Source organism: Colletes latitarsis, unplaced genomic scaffold, assembly GCF_051014445.1.
Source record: "Colletes latitarsis isolate SP2378_abdomen unplaced genomic scaffold, iyColLati1 scaffold0006, whole genome shotgun sequence".
NCBI lineage: Eukaryota > Metazoa > Arthropoda > Insecta > Hymenoptera > Colletidae > Colletes > Colletes latitarsis.
In genome coordinates, this window is record NW_027488366.1 from 18,480,287 (window position 1) to 18,507,014 (window position 26,728).

The following is a 26,728-nucleotide window of genomic DNA, read 5'->3' on the forward strand; positions in this document are numbered from 1 at the left end:
AAACCTGGTTTCGATCAATATATTAGAGAATAATTCATGTTAGGTCCAGGTTAGGTCTGGGATTTGCTCTCATCAGGCTCATTCTTTCGCATATTTCTCATACTTGATGGCTAGATCCTGGGCTTTTTCTGGATTGCATCACGTAGTAATGAAGTACAACACTGAAACAGTCAATTAAACCTGGTTTCCATCAATATCTTAGAGGACAACGCAAGTTAGGTCTGGGATAGGTCTGGGATTTGCCCACATCAGGCTCATACTTTCGCGTTTTTCACATACTTGTTGAACAGATCCTGGGTTTTTTCTGGTTTGGATCATGTAGTAATGTGGGACCACACTGAAACAATCAATTAAACCTGGTCTTGATAAATATTTTAGAGGATAACGCATGTTAGGTCTGGGATAGGTCTGGGATTTGCCCTCATCAGACTCATACTTTCGCACACTTCACATACTCGTTGAACAGATCCTGGGTTATTTTCTGGTTTGGATCCCATAGTAATGTGGTACCACACTGAAACAGTCGATTAAACCAGGTTTCGATCAATATTTTTGAAGATAACGCATGTTAGGTCTAGGTTAGGCCTGGGATTTTCACTCATCAGGCTCATACTTTCACATTCTTCTCATACTTGTTGAACGGATCCTGGGTTTTTTCTGGTTTGGATCACGTAGTAATGTGGTACCACGCTGAAACAGTCAACTAAACCTGGTTTTGATCAATATTTTAGAGAATAATTGATGTTAGGTCTAGGTTAGGTCTGGGATTTGCTCTCATCAGGCTCATTCTTTCGCATATTTCTCATACTTGATGGCTAGATCCTGGGTTTTTTCTGGATTGCATCACGTAGTAATGTGGTACCACGCTGAAACAGTCAATTAAACCTGGTTTTGATCAATATTTTAGAGAATAATTGATGTTAGGTCTAGGTTAGGTCTGGGATTTGCTCTCATCAGGCTCATTCTTTCGCATATTTCTCATATTTGATGGCTAGATCCTGGGCTTTTTCTGGATTGCATCACGTAGTAATGAAGTACAACACTGAAACAGTCAATCAAACCTGGTTTCCATCAATATTTTAGAGGACATCGCATGTTAGGTCTAGGTTAGCCCTGGGATTTTCACTGATCAGACACATACTTTCGCATTCTTCACATACTTGTTGAACGGATCCTGGGTTTTTTCTGGTTTGGTTCACGTAGTAATGTGGTACCACACTGAAACATTCAATTAAACCTGATCTTGATAAATATTTTAGAGGATAACGCATGTTAGGTTTGGGTTAAGTCTAGGATTCGCCCTCATCAGGCCCATACTTTCGCATATTTCTCATACTTCATGGCTAGATCCTGGGCTGTTTCTGGATTGTATCACGTAGTAATGAGGTACCACGCTGAAACAGTCAATTAAACCTGGTTTCGATCAATATTTTAGAGGATAACGCAAGTTAGGTGTGGCATAGGTCTGGGATTCGCCCTCATCAGGCTCATACTTTCGCATTCTTCACATACTTGTTGAACGGATCCTGGGTTTTTTCTAGTTTGTATCACGTAGTAATGTGGGACCACACTGAAACAGTCAATTAAACCTGGTTTCGATCAATATATTAGAGAATAATTAATGTTAGGTCTAGTTTAGGCCTGTGATTTTCACTCATCAGACTCATACTTTCGCACTCTTCTCATACTTGTTGAACGGATCCTGGGTTTTTTCTGGTTTGGATCACGTAGTAATGTGGTACCACACTGAAACATTGAATTAAACCTGGTCTTGATAAATATTTTAGAGGATAACGCATGTTAGGTCTGGGTTAGGTCTAGGATTTGCCCTCATCAGGCTCATACTTTCGCATATTTCTCATACTTCATGGCTGGATCCTGGGCTATTTCTGGATTGGATTACGTATTAATGTGGTACCACACTGAAACAGTCAATTAAACCTGGTTTTGATGAATATTTTATAGAATAATTCATGTTAGGTCTAGGTTAGGCATGGGATTTGCTCTCATCAGGCTCATTCTTTCGCATATTTCTCATACTTGATGGCTAGATCCTGGGCTTTCTCTGGATTGCATCACGTAGTAATGAAGTACAACACTGAAACAGTCAATTAAACCTGGTTTCCATCAATATTTTAGAGCACAACGCATGTTAGGTCTAGGTTAGGCCTGGGATTTGCCCTCATCAGGGTCATACTTTCGAAGTTTTAACATACATATTGGTCTGATCGAGGGTTTTTTCCGCTTTGGATCACGTAGTAAAGTGGTACCACACTGAAACAGTCTATTAAACCTGGTCTTGATAAATATTTTAGAGGATATCGCATGTTAGGTCTGGGTTAGGTCTAGGATTTGCCCTCATCAGGCTCCTACTTTCGCAATTTTCTCATACTTCATGGCCGGATCCTGGGCTATTTCCGGATTGGATCACATAGTAATGTGGTACCACACTGAAACAGTCAATTACACCTGGTTTTCATCAATATTTTAGAGGACAACGCATGTCAGGTCTAGGTTAGGTCTGGGATTTGCTCTCATCAGGGTCATACTGTCGCAGTTTTAACTTACTTGTTGAACGGATCCTGGGTTTTTTCTGGTTTGGTTCACGTAGTAATGTGGTACCACACTGAAACATTCAATTAAACCTGGTCTTGATAAATATTTTAGAGGATAACGCATGTTAGGTTTGGGTTAGGTCTAGGATTTGCCCTCATCAGGCTCATACTTTCGCATCTTTCTTATTCTTCATGGCTAGATCCTGGGCTGTTTCTGGATTGTATCACATAGTAATGTGGTACCACGCTGAAACAGTCGATTAAACCTGGTTTCGATCAATATATTAGAGGATAACGCAAGTTAAGTCTGGGATAGGTCTGGGATTTGACCTCATCAGACTCATACTTTCGCGTTTTTCACATACTTGTTGAACAGATCCTGGGTTTTTTCTGGTTTGGATCACGTAGTAATGTGGTACCACACTGAAACAGTCGATGAAACCTGGTTTCGATCAATATTTTAGAGGATAACGCAAGTTAAGTCTGGGATTGGTCTGGGATTTGACCTCATCAGACTCATACTTTCGCACACTTCACATACTCGTTGAACAGATCCTGGGTTATTTTCTGGTTTGGACCACATAGTAATGTGGTACCACACTGAAACAGTCGATTAAACCAGGTTTCGATCAATATTTTTGAGGATAACGCACGTTAGGTCTAGGTTAGGCCTGGGATTTTCACTCATCAGATTCATACTTTCGCATTCTTCACATACTTGTTGAACGGATCCTGGGTTTTTTCTGGTTTGGATCACGTAGTAATGTGGGACCACACTGTAACAGTCAATTAAACCTGGTTTCGATCAATACTTTAGAGAATAATTCATGTTAGGTCTAGGTTAGGTCTGGGATTTGCTCTCATCAGGTTCATTCTTTCGCATATTTCTCATACTTGATGGCTATATCCTGGGCTTTTTCTGGATTGCATCACGTAGTAATGAAGTACAACACTGAAACAGTCAATTAAACCTGGTTTCCATCAATATCTTAGACGACAACGCAAGTTAGGTCTGGGATAGGTCTGGGATTTGCCCTCATCAGGCTCATTGTTTCGCGTTTTTCACATACTTGTTGAACAGATCCTGGGTTTTTTCTGGTTTGTATCACGTAGTAGTGTGGTACCACACTGAAACTGTCCATTAAACCTGGTTTGCATCAATATTTTAGAGGATAACGCATGTTAGGTCTAGGTTAGACCTGGGATTTTCACTCATCAGACTCATACTTTCGCATTCTTCACATACTTGTTGAACAGATCCTGGGTTTTTTCTGGTTTGTATCACGTAGTAGTGTGGTACCACACTGAAACTGTCCATTAAACCTGGTTTGCATCAATATTTTAGAGGATAACGCATGTTAGGTCTGGGATAGGTCTGGGATTTGACCTCATCAGACTCATACTTTCGCACACTACACATACTCGTTGAACAGTTCCTGGGTTATTTTCTGGTTTGGATCACGTAGTAATGTGGTACCACACTGTGACAGTCGATTAAACCAGGTTTCGATCAATATTTTAGAGTATAACTCATGTTAGGTCTAGGTTAGGCCTGGGATTTTCATTTATCAGACTCATACTTTCGCATTCTCCACATACTTGTTGAACGGATTCTGGGTTTTTTCTGGTTTGGATCACGTAGTAATGTGGGACCACACTGAAACAGTCAATTAAACCTGGTTTGGATAAATATTTTAGAGGATAACGCATCTTAGGTCTGGGTTAGGTCTAAGATTTGCCCTCATCAGGCACACAGTTTCGCGTTTTTCACATACTTGTTGAACAGATCCTGGGTTCTTTCTGGTTTGGATCACGAAGTAGTGTGGTACCACACTGAAACAGTCCATTAAACCTGGTTTCGCTCAATATTTTAGAGGATAACGCATGTTAGGTCTAGGTTAGGTCTGGGATTTGCTCTCATCAGGCTCATTCTTTCGCATATTTCTCATACTTGATGGCTAGATCCTGGGCTTTTTCTGGATTGCATCACGTAGTAATGTAGTACCACACTGAAACTGTCAATGAAACCTGGTTTCGATCAATATTTTAGAGGATAACGCATGTTAGGTCTCGGTTAGCCCTGGGATTTTCACTCATGAGACTCATACTTTCGCATTCTTCACATACTTGTTGAACTGATCCTGGGTTTTTTCTGGTTTGGATCACGTAGTAATGTGGTACCACACTGAAACAGTCAATTAAACCTGGTTTCGATCAATATTTTAGAGAATAATTCATGTTAGGTCTAGGTTAGGTCTGGGATTTGCTCTCATCAGGCTCATACTTTCGCACACTTCACATACTCGTTTGACAGATCCTGGGTTATTTTCTGGTTTGGATCGCATAGTAATGTGGTACCACACTGAAACAGTCGATTAAACCAGGTTTCGATCAATATTTTTGAGGATAACGCATGTTAGGTCTAGGTTAGGCCAGGGATTTTCACTCATCAGACTCATACTTTCGCATTCTTCACATACTTGTTGAACGGATCCCGGGTTTCGTCTGGTTTGGATCACGTAGTAATGTGGGACCACACTGAAACAGTCGATTAAACCAGGTTTCGATCAATATTTTTGAGGATAACGCATGTTAGGTCTAGGTTAGGCCTGGGATTTTCACTCATCAGACTCATACTTTCGCATTCTTCTCATACTTGTTGAACGGATCCTGGGTTTTTTCTGGTTTGGATCTCGTAGTAATATGGTACCACGCTGAAACAGTCAATTAAACCTGGTTTTGATCAATATTTTAGAGAATAATTCATGTTAGGTCTAGGTTAGGTCTGGGATTTGCTCTCATCAGGCTCATTCTTTCGCATATTTCTCATACTTGATGGCTAGATCCTGGGCTTTTTCTGGATTGCATCACGTAGTAATGAAGTACAACACTGAAACAGTCAATTAAACCTGGTTTCGATCAATATTTTAGAGAATAATTCATGTTAGGTCTAGGTTAGGTCTGGGATTTGCTCTCATCAGGCTCATTCTTTCGCATATTTCTCATATTTGATGGCTAGATGCTGGGCTTTTTCTGGATTGCATCACGTAGTAATGAAGTACAACACTGAAACAGTCAATCAAACCTGGTTTCCATCAATATTTTAGAGGACATCGCATGTTAGGTCTAGGTTAGCCCTGGGATTTTCACTCATCAGACACATACTTTCGCATTCTTCACATACTTGTTGAACGGATCCTGGGTTTTTTCTGGTTTGGTTCACGTAGTAATGTGGTACCACACTGAAACATTCAATTAAACCTGATCTTGATAAATATTTTAGAGGATAACGCATGTTAGGTTTGGGTTAAGTCTAGGATTCGCCCTCATCAGGCCCATACTTTCGCATATTTCTCATACTTCATGGCTAGATCCTGGGCTGTTTCTGGATTGTATCACGTAGTAATGAGGTACCACGCTGAAACAGTCAATTAAACCTGGTTTCGATCAATATTTTAGAGGATAACGCAAGTTAGGTGTGGCAACCGCTGCCTGAGGGACGGGCGATTCCCCCCCAGTTGGAAGGTGGCGAGGATGGTCCTCCTCCGGAAGGAGGGTCGGCCCGCGGAGTCTCCCTCCGCATACCGGCCCATTTGTCTCCTCGACGAGGTGGGCAAGCTCTTCGAGCGTGTGATTGCTGCCCGCCTCGTCGAGCACCTGTCGCGGGGTGATCCCGGTCTGGCCGACTGCCAGTTCGGTTTCCGGGGGGGCCGATCGACTATCGACGCGATAGGTCGTGTGAGGGCCCTCTCGGAGGCGGCCGTCTCCCGGGGAGGGGTGGCATTGGCAATATCCAAGGATATTGCCAATGCCTTTAACACCCTCCCCTGGGAAGAGATAAGGAGGGGACTCGAATATCATCGAGTCCCCCCTTGTCTCAGGGCGGTCGTCGGGGATTATCTCCGCGGCAGGTGGATCGAGTATCCGGGCCGGGATGGTGATATGCGGAGGGTGGTGTACTGCGGTGTTCCGCAGGGGACGGTCCTCGGGCCACTCCTGTGGAACATCGCGTACGACTCGGTGTTGCGGGCCGGCCTCCCCGACGGCGTCAGCACGGTGTGTTATGCGGATGACACACTGGTGCTGGCCGTCGGGGCGCACTGGGGGAGGGCCATGCGTCGCGCGGAGGAGGGGTCGCAACGCGTCGTCGACCGGATCAGGGGAATGGGGATGACGGTGGCGGTCCATAAGACCGAGGTGATTGCGTTTCATTCACCTCGGCAGGATCCGCCACCCCCTCTGATCCGGGTGGGTGGGGCTGACATCGAGGTGAAGCCCCAGATCAGGTATCTGGGGCTGATCCTCGATAGCCACTGGCGTTTCGTGGAGCATTTCCGCTGCCTGGTCCCCCGGTTGGAAAGGATGGTTGCGGCTCTGGGCCGGATCCTGCCCAACCTGGGGGGCCCGGCGGGCCGAGTTCGTCGCCTCTATGTGGCAATGGTCCAGTCGGTGGCCCTATACGGGGCCCCCGTCTGGGCGGACGACCTGGCTGCCTCCCGGCGCAGCATGACTATGCTGCGTCGGGTGCAGAGGCGCATGGCGCTCAGGGTCGTCCGCGGGTATCGGACCATGTCACATGAGGCGGCGACGGTTCTAGCGGGGATGCCGCCCATGGACCTGCTCGCGCGGTCGCACGCGGTGATGTACCGGCACCGCGTCGACCGTCGCGCGGGGGTGGGGGCGGTCCCGGGCGGGCAGGAACCTGCTTGGGGCGATTTGAAGCGCCAGGCCCGGCAGTCCGTGTTGCTCGCGTGGCAGGAGCGGCTGGCTCTGCCAACCGCGGGGCACCGGACTGTCGGGGCGGTTCGGCCACTCCTGAAGGAGTGGCTGGACAGAGGCCATGGCAGCCTCACCTACCGGATGGCACAGGTATTTTCCGGGCATGGCAGCTTCGGAAGATACCTGTGCCGGATAGGGAAGGAGCCGACGGCGCGTTGCTGCCACTGCGACGCTGAGCAGGACACGGCGGATCATACCCTGGAGGTATGCCCCGCGTGGGAGGGGGAGCGCCGTATCCTGGTCGGCGTCGTCGGGCGGGATGTCTCGCTGCCGGGCGTGGTGCGCGCCATGCTCGGCAGCGAGGAGAAGTGGAGGGCCGTGGCCTCCTTCTGCGAGAACGTAATGCTGCAGAAGGAGGCCGCGGGGAGGGAACGCGAGCTTCAGCGGCGCGCTGAAGCTCGCGCTCGTGCGGTGGCCCGAGGTCGTCGCCCGGTCGCAAGGCGTCGCGGGCGGCCGCCACGGCGTGGCGGATGACCTAGGCTGGGAGGGGGGTCCTGAGGGGACCCTCCTCCCGCCAGGCGGCGCCGGGTCGGACCGGTTGGGGGTAGGAGTGCCTCCCCCTACCGGTCCGACGCAAGGGGAGGCACCTTCGGCGGTCTGGTGCGGCCGTGAACGCCCGGCCGCCGAGGGGTGGAAACGGGGTCGCGGGCGGTTGCGAGTTGGGGCTCGCAGCCGCCACTAAACGCGGCCCCGGGATGGATAGCGGCGGGATGGAGTGGCCCCGTCCCGCCGCTATGAGGCAGTGTGTCTACTGGGGGGACCGATTGTCCCCCGGGGGATGGGCGCGAAAGCGCGGGCACGGGGAGGATACCGGAAGAATGCTTCGAGCGATTCCCGGTATCCTCCCAAAGCGTGCCGAAGGGTCACCGTGGGGTTTTTAGTGGGTAGGTCCCGCGCCTGTCGTTGTACGGGCGCGGGGAATCCCACACACCCCTCCCACCTCTCCCCAAGGAGGTGGGAGGGAGTCTTTCGAAGATTTTCCCCACGACAAAAAAAAAAAAAAAAAAAAAAAAAAGTTAGGTGTGGCATAGGTCTGGGATTCGCCCTCATCAGGCTCATACTTTCGCATTCTTCACATACTTGTTGAACGGATCCTGGGTTTTTTCTAGTTTGTATCACGTAGTAATGTGGGACCACACTGAAACAGTCAATTAAACCTGGTTTCGATCAATATATTAGAGAATAATTAATGTTAGGTCTAGTTTAGGCCTGTGATTTTCACTCATCAGACTCATACTTTCGCACTCTTCTCATACTTGTTGAACGGATCCTGGGTTTTTTCTGGTTTGGATCACGTAGTAATGTGGTACCACACTGAAACATTGAATTAAACCTGGTCTTGATAAATATTTTAGAGGATAACGCATGTTAGGTCTGGGTTAGGTCTAGGATTTGCCCTCATCAGGCTCATACTTTCGCAATTTTCTCATACTTCATGGCCGGATCCTGGGCTTTCTCTGGATTGCATCACGTAGTAATGAAGTACAACACTGAAACAGTCAATTAAACCTGGTTTCCATCAATATTTTAGAGCACAACGCATGTTAGGTCTAGGTTAGGCCTGGGATTTGCCCTCATCAGGGTCATACTTTCGAAGTTTTAACATACATATTGGTCTGATCGAGGGTTTTTTCCGCTTTGGATCACGTAGTAAAGTGGTACCACACTGAAACAGTCTATTAAACCTGGTCTTGATAAATATTTTAGAGGATATCGCATGTTAGGTCTGGGTTAGGTCTAGGATTTGCCCTCATCAGGCTCCTACTTTCGCAATTTTCTCATACTTCATGGCCGGATCCTGGGCTATTTCCGGATTGGATCACATAGTAATGTGGTACCACACTGAAACAGTCAATTACACCTGGTTTTCATCAATATTTTAGAGGACAACGCATGTCAGGTCTAGGTTAGGTCTGGGATTTGCTCTCATCAGGGTCATACTGTCGCAGTTTTAACTTACTTGTTGAACGGATCCTGGGTTTTTTCTGGTTTGGTTCACGTAGTAATGTGGTACCACACTGAAACATTCAATTAAACCTGGTCTTGATAAATATTTTAGAGGATAACGCATGTTAGGTTTGGGTTAGGTCTAGGATTTGCCCTCATCAGGCTCATACTTTCGCATCTTTCTTATTCTTCATGGCTAGATCCTGGGCTGTTTCTGGATTGTATCACATAGTAATGTGGTACCACGCTGAAACAGTCGATTAAACCTGGTTTCGATCAATATATTAGAGGATAACGCAAGTTAAGTCTGGGATAGGTCTGGGATTTGACCTCATCAGACTCATACTTTCGCGTTTTTCACATACTTGTTGAACAGATCCTGGGTTTTTTCTGGTTTGGATCACGTAGTAATGTGGTACCACACTGAAACAGTCGATGAAACCTGGTTTCGATCAATATTTTAGAGGATAACGCAAGTTAAGTCTGGGATTGGTCTGGGATTTGACCTCATCAGACTCATACTTTCGCACACTTCACATACTCGTTGAACAGATCCTGGGTTATTTTCTGGTTTGGACCACATAGTAATGTGGTACCACACTGAAACAGTCGATTAAACCAGGTTTCGATCAATATTTTTGAGGATAACGCACGTTAGGTCTAGGTTAGGCCTGGGATTTTCACTCATCAGATTCATACTTTCGCATTCTTCACATACTTGTTGAACGGATCCTGGGTTTTTTCTGGTTTGGATCACGTAGTAATGTGGGACCACACTGTAACAGTCAATTAAACCTGGTTTCGATCAATACTTTAGAGAATAATTCATGTTAGGTCTAGGTTAGGTCTGGGATTTGCTCTCATCAGGTTCATTCTTTCGCATATTTCTCATACTTGATGGCTATATCCTGGGCTTTTTCTGGATTGCATCACGTAGTAATGAAGTACAACACTGAAACAGTCAATTAAACCTGGTTTCCATCAATATCTTAGAGGACAACGCAAGTTAGGTCTGGGATAGGTCTGGGATTTGCCCTCATCAGGCTCATTGTTTCGCGTTTTTCACATACTTGTTGAACAGATCCTGGGTTTTTTCTGGTTTGTATCACGTAGTAGTGTGGTACCACACTGAAACTGTCCATTAAACCTGGTTTGCATCAATATTTTAGAGGATAACGCATGTTAGGTCTAGGTTAGACCTGGGATTTTCACTCATCAGACTCATACTTTCGCATTCTTCACATACTTGTTGAACAGATCCTGGGTTTTTTCTGGTTTGTATCACGTAGTAGTGTGGTACCACACTGAAACTGTCCATTAAACCTGGTTTGCATCAATATTTTAGAGGATAACGCATGTTAGGTCTGGGATAGGTCTGGGATTTGACCTCATCAGACTCATACTTTCGCACACTACACATACTCGTTGAACAGTTCCTGGGTTATTTTCTGGTTTGGATCACGTAGTAATGTGGTACCACACTGTAACAGTCGATTAAACCAGGTTTCGATCAATATTTTAGAGTATAACTCATGTTAGGTCTAGGTTAGGCCTGGGATTTTCATTTATCAGACTCATACTTTCGCATTCTCCACATACTTGTTGAACGGATTCTGGGTTTTTTCTGGTTTGGATCACGTAGTAATGTGGGACCACACTGAAACAGTCAATTAAACCTGGTTTGGATAAATATTTTAGAGGATAACGCATCTTAGGTCTGGGTTAGGTCTAAGATTTGCCCTCATCAGGCACACAGTTTCGCGTTTTTCACATACTTGTTGAACAGATCCTGGGTTCTTTCTGGTTTGGATCACGAAGTAGTGTGGTACCACACTGAAACAGTCCATTAAACCTGGTTTCGCTCAATATTTTAGAGGATAACGCATGTTAGGTCTAGGTTAGGTCTGGGATTTGCTCTCATCAGGCTCATTCTTTCGCATATTTCTCATACTTGATGGCTAGATCCTGGGCTTGTGCTGGATTGCATCACGTAGTAATGTAGTACCACACTGAAACTGTCAATGAAACCTGGTTTCGATCAATATTTTAGAGGATAACGCATGTTAGGTCTCGGTTAGCCCTGGGATTTTCACTCATGAGACTCATACTTTCGCATTCTTCACATACTTGTTGAACTGATCCTGGGTTTTTTCTGGTTTGGATCACGTAGTAATGTGGTACCACACTGAAACAGTCAATTAAACCTGGTTTCGATCAATATTTTAGAGAATAATTCATGTTAGGTCTAGGTTAGGTCTGGGATTTGCTCTCATCAGGCTCATACTTTCGCACACTTCACATACTCGTTTGACAGATCCTGGGTTATTTTCTGGTTTGGATCGCATAGTAATGTGGTACCACACTGAAACAGTCGATTAAACCAGGTTTCGATCAATATTTTTGAGGATAACGCATGTTAGGTCTAGGTTAGGCCAGGGATTTTCACTCATCAGACTCATACTTTCGCATTCTTCACATACTTGTTGAACGGATCCCGGGTTTCGTCTGGTTTGGATCACGTAGTAATGTGGGACCACACTGAAACAGTCAATTAAACCTGGTTTCGATCAATATTTTAGAGAATAATTCATGTTAGGTCTAGGTTAGGTCTGGGATTTGCTCTCATCAGGCTCATTCTTTCGCATATTTCTCATACTTGATGGTTAGATCCTGGGCTTTTTCTGGATTGCATCACGTAGTAATGAAGTACAACACTGAAACAGTCAATTAAACCTGGTTTCCATCAATATCATAGAGGACAACGCAAGTTAGGTCTGGGATAGGTCTGGGATTTGCCCTCATCAGGCTCATACTTTCGCACACTTCACATACTCGTTGAACAGATCCTGGGTTTTTTCTGCTTTGGATCACGTAGTAAAGTGGTACCACACTGAGACAGTCCATTAAACCTGGTTTGGATCAGTATTTTAGAGGATAACGCATGTTAGGTCTAGGTTAGCCCTGGGATTTTCACTCATCAGACTCATACTTTCGCATTCTTCACATACATGTTGAACGGATCCTGGGTTTTTTCTGGTTTGGTTCACGTAGTAATGTGGTACCACACTGAAACATTCAATTAAACCTGATCTTGATAAATATTTTAGAGGATGACGCATGTTAGGTCTGGGTTAGGTCTAGGATTTGCCCTCATCAGGCTCATACTTTCGCATATTTCTCATACTTCATGGCTAGATCCTGGGCTGTTTCTGGATTGTATCACGTAGTAATGTGGTACCACGCTGAAACAGTCAATTAAACCTGGTTTCGATCAATATTTTAGAGGATAGTGCAAGTTAGGTCTGGCATAGGTCTGGGATTCGCCCTCATCAGACTCATACTTTCGCGTTTTTCACATACTTGTTGAACTGATCCTGGGCTTTTTCTGGTTTGGATCACGTAGTAATGTGGTACCACACTGAAACATTCAATTAAACCTGATCTTGATAAATATTTTAGAGGATGACGCATGTTAGGTCTGGGTTAGGTCTGGGATTTTACCTCATCAGACTCATACTTTCGCGTTTTTCACATACTTGTTGAACAGATCCTGGGTTTCTTCTGGTTTGGATCACGTAGTAGTGCGGTACCACACTGAAACAGTCCATTAAACCTGCTTGCGATCAATATTTTAGAGGATAACGCATGTTAGGACCGGGTTAGGTCTAGGATTTGCCCTCATCAGGCTCATTCTTTCGCATACTTCTCAAACTTGATGGCTAGATCCTGGGCTTTTTCTGGATTGCATCACGTAGTAATGTGGTACCACACTGAAACATTCAATTAAACCTGGTCTTGATAAATATTTTAGAGGATAACGCATTTTAGGTCTGGGTTAGGTCTAGGATTTGCCCTCATCAGGCTCATACTTTCGCATATTTCTCATACTTCATGGCTAGATCCTGGGCTTTTTCTGGATTGCATCACGTAGTAATGAAGTACAACACTGAAACAGTCAATTAAACCTGGTTTCCATCAATATCTTAGAGGACAACGCAAGTTAGGTCTGGGATAGGTCTGGGATTTGCCCTCATCAGGCTCGTACTTTCGCGTTTTTCACATACTTGTTGAACAGATCCTGGGTTTTTTCTGGATTGCGTCACGTAGTAGTGTGGTACCACACTGAAACAGTCGATAAAACCTGGTTTCGATCAATATTTTTGAGGATAACGCATGTTAGGTCTAGGTTAGGCCGGGGATTTTCACTCAACAGACTCATACTTTCGCATTCTTCACTTACTTGTTGAACGGATCTTGGGTTTTTTCTGGTGTGGATCACGTAGTAATGTGGTACCACACTAAAACAATCAATTAAACCTGATCTTGATAAATATTTTAGAGGATAACGCATGTTAGGTCTGGGTTAGGTCTAGGAGTTGCCCTCATCAGGCTCATACTTTCGCATATTTCTCATACTTCATGGCTGGATCCTGGGCTATTTCTGGATTGGATCACGTAGTAATGTGGTACCACACTGAAACAGTCAATTAAACCTGGTTTCGATCAATATTTTAGAGAATAATTCATGTTAGGTCTAGGTTAGGTCTGGGATTTGCTCTCATCAGGCTCATACTTTCGCACACTTCACATACTCGTTTGACAGATCCTGGGTTACTTTCTGGTTTGGATCGCATAGTAATGTGGTACCACACTGAAACAGTCGATTAAACCAGGTTTCGATCAATATTTTTGAGGATAACGCATGTTAGATCTAGGTTAGGCCTGGGATTTTCACTCATCAGACTCATACTTTCGCATTCTTCACATACTTGTTGAACGGATCTTGGGTTTTTTCTTGTGTGGATCACGTAGTAATGTGGTACCACACTGAAACAATCAATTAAACCTGATCTTGATAAATATTTTAGAGGATAACGCATGTTAGGTCTGGGTTAGGTCTAGGATTTGCCCTCATCAGGCTCATACTTTCGCATATTTCTCATACTTCATGGCTAGGTCCTGGGCTGTTTCTGGATTGTATCACATAGTAATGTGGTACCACGCTGAAACAGTCGATTAAACCTGGTTTCCATCAATATTTTAGAGGATAACGCAAGTTAGGTCTGGCATAGGTCTGGGATTCGCCCTCATCAGACACACACTTTCGCGTTTTTCACATACTTGTTGAACTGATCCTGGGCTATTTCTGGATTGGATCACGTAGTAATGTGGTACCACACTGAAACAGTCAATTAAACCTGGTTTCGATCAATATTTTAGAGAATAATTCATGTTAGGTCTAGGTTAGGTCCGGAATTTGCTCTCATCAGGCTCATACTTTCGCACACTTCACATACTCGCTTGACAGATCCTGGGTTATTTTCTGGTTTGGATCGCATAGTAATGTGGTACCACACTGAAACAGTCGATTAAACCAGGTTTCGATCAATATTTTTGAGGATAACGCAACATAAGTCTGGGATAGGTCTGGGATTTGACCTCATCAGACTCATACTTTCGCGTTTTTCACATACTTGTTGAACAGATCCTGGGTTTTTTCTGGTTTGTATCACGTAGTAGTGTGGTACCACACTGAAACTGTCCATTAAACCTGGTTTGCATCAATATTTTAGAGGATAACGCATGTTAGGTCTGGGATAGGTCTGGGATTTGACCTCATCAGACTCATACTTTCGCACACTACACATACTCGTTGAACAGTTCCTGGGTTATTTTCTGGTTTGGATCACGTAGTAATGTGGTACCACACTGTAACAGTCGATTGAACCAGGTTTCGATCAATATTTTAGAGTATAACTCATGTTAGGTCTAGGTTAGGCCTGGGATTTTTATTTATCAGACTCATACTTTCGCATTCTTCACATACTTGTTGAACGGATTCTGGGTTTTTTCTGGTTTGGATCACGTAGTAATGTGGGACCACACTGAAACAGACAATTAAACCTGGTTTGGAAAATATTTTAGAGGATAACGCAACTTAGGTCTGTGTTAGGTCTAAGATTTGCCCTCGTCAGGCACACAGTTTCGCGTTTTTCACATACTTGTTGAACAGATCCTGGGTTCTTTCTGGTTTGGATCACGAAGTAGTGTGGTACCACACTGAAACAGTCCATTAAACCTGGTTTCGCTCAATATTTTAGAGGATAACGCATGTTAGGTCTAGGTTAGGTCTGGGATTTGCTCTGATCAGGCTCATTCTTTCGCATATTTCTCATACTTGATGGCTAGATCCTGCGCTTTTTCTGGATTGCATCACGTAGTAATGTAGTACCACACTGAAACAGTCAATGAAACCTGGTTCCGATCAATATTTTAGAGGATAACGCATGTTAGGTCTAGGTTAGCCCTGGGATTTTCACTCATGAGACTCATACTTTCGCATTCTTCACATACTTGTTGAACTGATCCTGGGTTTTTTCTGGTTTGGATCACGTAGTAATGTGGTACCACACTGAAACAGTCAATTAAACCTGGTTTCGATCAATATTTTAGAGAATAATTCATGTTAGGTCTAGGTTAGGTCTGGGATTTGCTCTCATCAGGCTCATACTTTCGCACACTTCACATACTCGTTTGACAGATCCTGGGTTATTTTCTGGTTTGGATCGCATAGTAATGTGGTACCACACTGAAACAGTCGATTAAACCATGTTTCGATCAATATTTTTGAGGATAACGCATGTTAGGTCTAGGTTAGGCCAGGGTATTTCACTCATCAGACTTATACTTTCGCATTCTTCACATACTTGTTGAACGGATCCTGGGTTTCTTCTGGTTTGGATCACGTAGTAATGTGGGACCACACTGAAACAGTCAATTAAACCTGGTTTCGATCAATATTTTAGAGAATAATTCATGTTAGGTCTAGGTTAGGTCTGGGATTTGCTCTCATCAGGCTCATTCTTTCGCATATTTCTCATACTTGATGGTTAGATCCTGGGCTTTTTCTGGATTGCATCACGTAGTAATGAAGTACAACACTGAAACAGTCAATTAAACCTGGTTTCCATCAATATCTTAGAGGACAACGCAAGTTAGGTCTGGGATAGGTCTGGGATTTGCCCTCATCAGGCTCATACTTTCGCACACTTCACATACTCGTTGAACAGGTTTTTTCTGCTTTGGATCACGTAGTAAAGTGGTACCACACTGAGACAGTCCATTAAACCTGGTTTGGATCAGTATTTTAGAGGATAACGCATGTTAGGTCTAGGTTAGCCCTGGGATTTTCACTCATCAGACTCATACTTTCGCATTCTTCACATACATGTTGAACGGATCCTGGGTTTTTTCTGGTTTGGTTCACGTAGTAATGTGGTACCACACTGAAACATTCAATTAAACCTGATCTTGATAAATATTTTAGAGGATGACGCATGTTAGGTCTGGGTTAGGTCTAGGATTTGCCCTCATCAGGCTCATACTTTCGCATATTTCTCATACTTCATGGCTAGATCCTGGGCTGTTTCTGGATTGTATCACGTAGTAATGTGGTACCACGCTGAAACAGTCAATTAAACCTGGTTTCGATCAATATTTTAGAGGATAACGCAAGTTAGGTCTGGCATAGGTCTGGGATTCGCCCTCATCAGACTCATACTTTCGCGTTTTTCACATACTTGTTGAACTGATCCTGGGCTTTTTCTGGTTTGGATCACGTAGTAATGTGGTACCACACTGAAACAGTCAATTAAACCTGGTTTCCATCAATATCTTAGAGGACAACGCAAGTTAGGTCTGGGTTAGGTCTAGGATTTGCCCTCATCAGGCTCATACTTTCGCATATTTCTCATACTTCATGGCTGGATGCTGGGCTATTTCTGGATTGGATCACGTAGTAATGTGGTACCACACTGAAACAGTCGATTAAACCAGGTTTCGATCAATATTTTTGAGGATAACGCAACATAAGTCTGGGATAGGTCTGGGATTTTACCTCATCAGACTCATACTTTCGCGTTTTTCACATACTTGTTGAACAGATCCTGGGTTTCTTCTGGTTTGGATCACGTAGTAGTGCGGTACCACACTGAAACAGTCCATTAAACCTGCTTGCGATCAATATTTTAGAGGATAACGCATGTTAGGACCGTGTTAGGTCTAGGATTTGCCCTCATCAGGCTCATTCTTTCGCATACTTCTCAAACTTGATGGCTAGATCCTGGGCTTTTTCTGGATTGCATCACGTAGTAATGTGGTACCACACTGAAACATTCAATTAAACCTGGTCTTGATAAATATTTTAGAGGATAACGCATTTTAAGTCTGGGTTAGGTCTAGGATTTGCCCTCATCAGGCTCATACTTTCGCATATTTCTCATACTTCATGGCTAGATCCTGGGCTTTTTCTGGATTGCATCACGTAGTAATGAAGTACAACACTGAAACAGTCAATTAAACCTGGTTTCCATCAATATCTTAGAGGACAACGCAAGTTAGGTCTGGGATAGGTCTTGGACTTGCCCTCATCAGGCTCATACTTTCGCGTTTTTCACATACTTGTTGAACAGATCCTGGGTTTTTTCAGGTTTGGATCACGTAGTAGTGTGGTACCACACTGAAACAGTCCATTAAACCTGGTCTTGATAAATATTTTAGAGGATAACGCATGTTAGGTCTGGGATAGGTCTGGGATTTGCCCTTATCAGACTCATACTTTCGCACACTTCACATACTCGTTGAACAGATCCTGGGTTATTTTCTGGTTTGGACCACATAGTAATGTGGTACCACACTGAAACAGTCGATTAAACCTGGTTTCGATCAATATTTTAGAGGATAACGCAAGTTAGGTCTGGGATAGGTCAGGGATTTGATCTCATCAGACTCATACTTTCGCACACTACACATACTCGTTGAACAGACCCTGGGTTATTTTCTGGTTTGGATCACATAGTAATGTGGTACCACACTGTAACAGTCGATTAAACCAGGTTTCGATCAATATTTTAGAGTATAACTCATGTTAGGTCTAGGTTAGGCCTGGGATTTTCATTTATCAGACTCATACTTTCGCATTCTTCACATACTTGTTGAACGGATTCTGGGCTTTTCTGGTTGGGATCACGTAGTAATGTGGGACCACACTGAACCAGTCAATTAAACCTGGTTTCGATCAATATTTTAGAGAATAATTCATGTTAGGTCTAGGTTAGGTCTGGGATTTGCTCTCATCAGGCTCATACTTTCGCACACTTCACAAATTCGTTTGACAGATCCTGGGTTATTTTCTGGTTTGGATCGCATAGTAATGTGGTACCACACTGAAACAGTCGATTAAACCAGGTTTCGATCAATATTTTTGAGGATAACGCAACATAAGTCTGGGATAGGTCTGGGATTTGACCTCATCAGACTCATACTTTCGCGTTTTTCACATACTTGTTGAACAGATCCTGGGTTTTTTCAGGTTTGGATCACGTAGTAGTGTGGTACCACACTGAAACAGTCCATTAAACCTGGTTTGGATCAATATTTTAGAGGATAACGCATGTTAGGTCTGGGATAGGTCTGGGATTTGCCCTCATCAGACTCATACTTTCGCACACTTCACATACACGTTGAACAGATCCTGGGTTTTTTCTGGTTTGTATCACGTAGTAATGTGGTACCACACTGAAACAGTCGATGAAACCTGGTTTCGATCAATATTTTAGAGGATAACGCAAGTTAAGTCTGGGATTGGTCTGGGATTTGACCTCATCAGACTCATACTTTCGCACTCTTCACATACTCGTTGAACAGATCCTGGGTTATTTTCTGGTTTGGACCACATAGTAATGTGGTACCACACTGAAACAGTCGATTAAACCAGGTTTCGATCAATATTTTTGAGGATAACGCATGTTAGGTCTAGGTTAGGACTGGGATTTGCTCTCATCAGGCTCATTCTTTCGCATATTTCTCATACTTGATGGCTAGATCCTGGGCTTTTTCTGGATTGCATCACGTAGTAATGTGGGACCACACTGAAACAGTCAATTAAACCTGGTTTCCATCAATATCTCAGAGGACAACGCAAGTTAGGTCTGGGATAGGTCTGGGATTTGCCCTCATCAGGCTCATACTTTCGCATTCTTCACATACTTGTTGAACGGATCCTGGGTTTTTTCTGGTTTGGTTCACGTAGTAATGTGGTACCACACTGAGACATTCAATTAAACCTGATCTTGATAAATATTTTAGAGGATAACGCATGTTAGGTCTGGGTTAGGTCAAGGATTTGCCCTCATCAGGCCCATACTTTCGCATATTTCTCATACTTCATGGCTAGATCCTGGGCTGTTTCTGGATTGTATCACGTAGTAATGTGGTACCACGCTGAAACAGTCAATTAAACCTGGTTTCGATCAATATTTTAGAGGATAACGCAAGTTAGGTCTGGCATAGGTCTGGGATTCGCCCTCATCAGACTCATACTTTCGCGTTTTTCACATACTAGTTGAACTGATCCTGGGCTTTTTCTGGTTTGGATCACGTAGTAATGTGGTACCACACTGAAACAGTCAATTAAACCTGGTTTCGATCAATATTTTAGAGAATAATTCATGTTAGGTCTAGGTTAGGTCTGGGATTTGCTCTCATCTGGCTCATACTTTCGCACACTTCACAAATTCGTTTGACAGATCCTGGGTTATTTTCTGGTTTGGATCGCATAGTAATGTGGTACCACACTGAAACAGTCGATTAAACCAGGTTTCGATCAATATTTTTGAGGATAACGCAACATAAGTCTGGGATAGGTCTGGGATTTGACCTCATCAGACTCATACTTTCCCGTTTTTCACATACTTGTTGAACAGATCCTGGGTTTTTTCTGGTTTGGATCAGGTAGTAGTGTGGTACCACACTGAAACAGTCCATTAAACCTGCTTGGGATCAATATTTTAGAGGATAACGCATGTTAGGACTGGGTTAGGTCTAGGATTTGCCCTCATCAGGCTCATTCTTTCGCATATTTCTCAAACTTGATGGCTAGAACCTGGGTTTTTTCTGGTTTGGATCACGTAGTAATGTGGTACCACACTGAAACAGTCGATTAAACCTGGTTTCGATCAATATTTTAGAGGATAACGCAAGTTAAGTCTGGGATTGGTCTGGGATTTGACCACATCAGACTCATACTTTCGCACTCTTCACATACTCGTTGAACAGATCCTGGGTTATTTTCTGGTTTGGACCACATAGTAATGTGGGACCACACTGAAACAGTCAATTAAACCTGGTTTCGATCAATATTTTAGAGAATAATTCATGTTAGGTCTAGGTTAGGTCTGGGATTTGCTATCATCAGGCTCATTCTTTCGCATATTTCTCATACTTGATGGCTAGATCCTGGGCTTTTTCTGGATTGCATCACGTAGTAATGAAGTACAACACTGAAACAGTCAATTAAACCTGGTTTCCATCAATATCTTAGAGGACAACGCAAGTTAGGTCTGGGATAGGTCTGGGATTTGCCCTCATCAGGCTCATACTTTCGCGTTTTTCGCATACTTGTTGAACAGATCCTGGGTTTTTTCTGGTTTGTATCACGTAGTAGTGTGGTACCACACTGAAACTGTCCATTAAACCTGGTCTGCGTCAATATTTTAGAGGATGCCGCATGTTAGGTCTAGGTTAGCCCTGGGATTTTCACTCATCAGACTCATACTTTCGCATTCTTCACATACTTGTTGAACTGATCCTGGGAGTTTTCTGGTTTGGATCTCGTAGTAATGTGGTACCACACTGTAACAGTCGATTAAACCTGGTTTCGATCAATATTTTAGAGGATAACGCAAGTTAGGTCTGGGATAGGTCTGGGATTTGACCTCATCAGACTCATACTTTCGCACACTTCACATACTCGTTGAACAGATCCTGGGTTATTTTCTGGTTTGGATCACGTAGTAATGTGGGACCACACTGAAACAGTCAATTAAACCTGGTCTGGATAAGTATTTTAGAAGATAACGCATCTTAGGTCTGGGTTAGGTCTAAGATTTGCCCTCATCAGGCTCACAGTTTCGCGTTTTTCACATACTTGTTGAACAGATCCTGGGTTCTTTCTGGTTTGGATCACGAAGTAGTGTGGTACCACACTGAAACAGTCCATTAAACCTGGTTTCGCTCAATATTTTAGAGGATAACGCATGTTATGTCTAGGTTAGGTCTGGGATTTGCTCTCATCAGGCTCATTCTTTCGCATATTTCTCATACTTGATGGCTAAATCCTGGGCATTTTCTGGATTGCATCACGTAGTAATGTAGTACCACACTGAAACAGTCAATGAATCCTGGTTTCCATCAATATTTTAGAGGACAACGCAAGTTAGGTCTAGGTAAGTCCTGAGATTTTCACTGATCAGACTCATACTTTCGCATCCTTCACATACTTGTTGAACGGATGCTGGGTTTTTTCTGGTTTGGATCACGTAGTAATGTGGTACCACACGGAAACGGTTAATTAAACCTGGTTTCGATCAATATTTTAGAGGATAACGCAAGTTAGGTCTGGGATAGGTCTGGGATTTGCCCTCATCAGGCTCATTCTTTCGCATATTTCACATACTCGTTTGACAGATCCTGGGTTATTTTCTGGTTTGGATCGCATAGTAATGTGGTACCACACTGAAACAGTCGATTAAACCAGGTTTCGATCAATATTTTTGAGGAAAACGCATGTGAGGTCTAGGTTAGGCCTGGGATTTTCACTCATCAGACTCATACTTTCGCATTCTTCACATACTCGTTGAACGGATCCTGGGTTTCTTCTGGTTTGGTTCACGTAGTAGTGTGGTACCACACTGAAACAGTCCATTAAACCTGCTTGCGATCAATATTTTAGAGGATAACGCATGTTAGGACTGGGTTAGGTCTAGGATTTGCCCTCATCAGGCTCATTCTTTCGCATATTTCTCAAACTTGATGGCTAGATCCTGGGCTTTTTCTGGATTGCATCACGTAGTAATGAAGTACAACACTGAAACAGTCAATTAAACCTGGTTTCCATCAATATCTTAGAGGACAACGCAAGTTAGGTCTGGGATAGGTCTTGGACTTGCCCTCATCAGGCTCATACTTTCGCGTTTTTCACATACTTGTTGAACAGATCCTGGGTTTTTTCAGGTTTGGATCACGTAGTAGTGTGGTACCACACTGAAACAGTCCATAAAACCTGGTTTGGATCAATATTTTAGAGGATAACGCATGTTAGGTCTGGGATAGGTCTGGGATTTGCCCTCATCAGACTCATACTTTTGCACTCTTCACATACTCGTTGAACAGACCCTGGGTTATTTTCTGGTTTGGACCACATAGTAATGTGGTACCACACTGAAACAGTCGATTAAACCAGGTTTCGATCAATATTTTTGAGGATAACGCATGTTAGGTCTAGGTTAGGCCTGGGATTTTCACTCATCAGGCTCATACTTTCGCATTCTTCACATACTTGTTGAACGGATCCTGGGTTTTTTCTGGTTTGGATCACGTATTAATGTGGGACCACACTGAAACAGTCAATTAAACCTGGATTCGATCAATATTTTAGAGAATAATTCATGTTAGGTCTAGGTTAGGTCTGGGATTTGCTATCATCAGGCTCATTCTTTCTCATATTTCTCATACTTGACGGTTAGATCCTGGGCTTTTTCTGGATTCCATCACGTAGTAATGAAGTACAACACTGAAACAGTCACTTAAACCTGGTTTCCATCAATATCTTAGAGGACAACGCAAGTTAGGTCTGGGATAGGTCTGGGATTTGCCCTCATCAGGCTCATACTTTCGCGTTTTTCACATACTTGTTGAACAGATCCTGTGTTTTTTCTGGTTTGTATCACGTAGTAGTGTGGTACCACAATAAAACAGTCAATTAAACCTGGTTTCGATCAATATTTTAGAGGATATCGCAAGTTAGGTCTGGGATAGGTCTGGGATTTTCACTCATCAGACTCATACTTTCGCATTCTTCACATACTTGTTGAACGGATCCTGTGTTTTTTCTGGTTTGGATCACGTAGTTATGTGGGTCCACACTGAAACAATCAATTAAACCTGGTCTTGATAAATATTTTAGAGGATAACGCGTGTTAGGTCTGGGATAGGTCTGGGATTTGCCCTCCTCAGACTCATACTTTCGCACACTGCACATACTCGTTGAATAGATCCTGGGTTATTTTCTGGTTTGGATCACATAGTAATGTGGTACCACACTGAAACAGTCGATTAAACCAGGTTTCGATCAATATTTTTGAGGATAACGCATGTTAGGTCTAGGTTAGGCCTGGGATTTTCACTCATCAGACTCATACTTTCGCATTCTTCACATACTTGTTGAACGGATCCTGGGTTTTTTCTGGTTTGGATCACGTAGTTATGTGGGTCCACACTGAAACAATCAATTAAACCTGGTCTTGATAAATATTTTAGAGGATAACGCAAGTTAGGTCTGGGGTAGGTCTGGGATTAGCCCTCATCAGACTCATACTTTCGCACACTTCACATACTCGTTGAACAGATCCTGGGTTATTTTCTGGTTTGGATCACATAGTAATGTGGTACCACACTGAAACAGTCGATTAAACCAGGTTTCGAACAATACTTTTGAGGATAACGCATGTTAGGTCTAGGTTAGGCCTGGGATTTTCACTCATCAGACTCATACTTTCGCATTCTTCACATACTTGTTGAACGGATCCTGGGTTTTTTCTGGTTTGGATCACGTAGTAATCTGGTTCCACACTGAAACAGTCGGTTAAACCTGGTTTCGATCAATATTTTAGTGGATAACGCAAGTTAGGTCTTGGATTTGCCCTCATCAGACTCATACCTACGCACACTTCACATACTCGTTGAACAGATCCTGGGTTTTTGCTGGTGTGGATCACGTAGTAATGAAGTACAACACTGAAACAGTTAATTAAACCTGGTTTCCATCAATATTTTAGAGGACAGCGCATGTTAGGTCTAGGTTAGGCCTGGGATTTGCACTCATCAGACTCATACTTTCGCACACTTCACATACTCGTTGAACAGATCCTGGGTTATTTTCTGGTTTGGATCACATAGTAATGTGGTACCACACTGAAACAGTCGATTAAACCAGGTTTCGATCAATATTTTTGAGAATAACGCATGTTAGGTCTAGGTTAGGCCTGGGATTTGCCCTCATCAGGATCATACTTTTGCAGTTTTAACATACATGTTCTCCTGATCGAGGGTTTTTTCTGCTTTGGATCACGTAGTAAAGTGGTACCACACTGCAACAGTCCATTAAACCTGGTTTGCATCAATATTTTAGAGGACAACGTATGTTAGGTCTGGGTTAGGTCTAGGATTTGCCCTCATCAGGCTCATACTTTCGCATATTTCTCATACTTCATGGCTAGATCCTGGGCTATTTCTGCATTGCATCACGTAGTAATGTGGTACTACACTGAAACAGTCAATTAAACCTGGTTTTGCTCAATATTTTAGAAGATAACGCATGTTAGGCCTAGGTTAGGCCTGGGATTTGCCTTATCAGGGTCATACTTTCGCAGTTTTAACATGCATGTTGACCTGATCGAGTGTTTTTTCTGCTTTGGATCACGTAGTAAAGTGGTACCACAACTAAAACAGTCAATTAAACCTGGTTTCGATCACTATTTTAGAGGATAACGCAAGTTAGGTCTGGGATAGGTCTGGGATTAGCCCTCATCAGACTCATACTTTCGCATATTTCTCATACTTGATGACTAGATCCTGGGCTTTTTCTGGATTGCATCACGTAGTAATGAAGTACAACACTGAAACAGTCAATTAAACCTGGTTTCCATCAATATTTTAGAGGACAACGGATGTTAGGTCTAGGTTAGGCCTGGGATTTGCCCTCATCAGGGTCATACTTCCGCAGTTTTAACATACATGTTGACCTGATCGAGGGTTTTTTCTGCTTTGGATCACGTAGTAAAGTGGTGCCACACTGAAACAGTCCATTAAACCTGGTTTGGATCAATATTTTAGAGGATAACGCATGTTAGGTCTAGGTTTGCCCTGGGACTTTCACTCATCAGACTCATACTTTCGCATTCTTCACATACTTGTTGAACTGATCCTGGGTTTTTTCTGGTTTGGATCACGTAGCAATGTGGTACCACACTGAAACAGTCGATTAAACCAGGTTTCGATCAATATTTTTGAGGATAACGCATGTTAGGTCTAGCTTAGGCCTGGGATTTTCACTCATCAGACTCATGCTTTCGCATTCTTCACATACTTGTTGAACGGATCCTGGGTTTTTTCTGGTTTGGATCACGTAGTAATGTGGTACCACACTGAAACAGTCGATTAAACCTGGTTATGATCAATATTTTAGAGGATAACGCATAGTTAGGTTTGGGATAGGTCTGGGATTTGACCTCATCAGACTCATACTTTCGCACACTTCACATACTCGTTGAACAGATCCTGGGTTATTTTCTGGTTTGGATCACATAGTAATGTGGTACCACAACTAAAACAGTCAATTAAACCTGGTTTCGATCAATATTTTAGAGAATAATTCATGTTAGGTCTAGGTTAGGTCTGGGATTAGCCCTCATCAGACTCATACTTTCGCACACTTCACATACTCGTTGACAAGATCCTGGGTTTTTTTCTTGTTTGGATCACGTAGTAATGTGGTACCACACTGAAACAGTCGATTAAACCTGGTTTCGATTAATATTTTAGAGGATAACGCATGTTAGGTCTGGGATAGGTCTGGGATTCGCCCTCATCAGGCTCATACTTTCGCATATTTCTCATACTTGATGGCTAGATCCTGGGCTTTTTCTGGATTGCATCATGTAGTAATGTGGGACCACACTGAAATAATCAATTAAACCTGGTCATGATCAATATTTTAGAGAATAATTCATGTTATGTCTAGGTTAGGTCTGGGATTTGCTCTCATCAGGCTCATTCTTTCGCATATTTCTCATACTTGATGGCTAGATCCTGGGCTTTTTCTGGATTGCATCACGTAGTAATGAAGTACAACACTGAAACAGTCAATTAAACCTGGTTTCCATCAAATATTTTAGAGGACAACGCATGTTAGGTCTAGGTTAGGCCTGGGATTTGCCCTCATCAGGGTCATACTTCCGCAGTCTTAACATACATGTTGACCTGATCGAGGGTTTTTTCTGCTTTGGATCACGTAGTAAAGTGGTGCCACACTGAAACAGTCCATTAAACCTGGTTTGGATCAATATTTTAGAGGATAACGCATGTTAGGTCTAGGTTTGCCCTGGGACTTTCACTCATCAGACTCATACTTTCGCATTCTTCACATACTTGTTGAACTGATCCTGGGTTTTTTCTGGTTTGGATCACGTAGCAATGTGGTACCACACTGAAACAGTCGATTAAACCAGGTTTCGATCAATATTTTTGAGGATAACGCATGTTAGGTCTAGCTTAGGCCTGGGATTTTCACTCATCAGACTCATGCTTTCGCATTCTTCACATACTTGTTG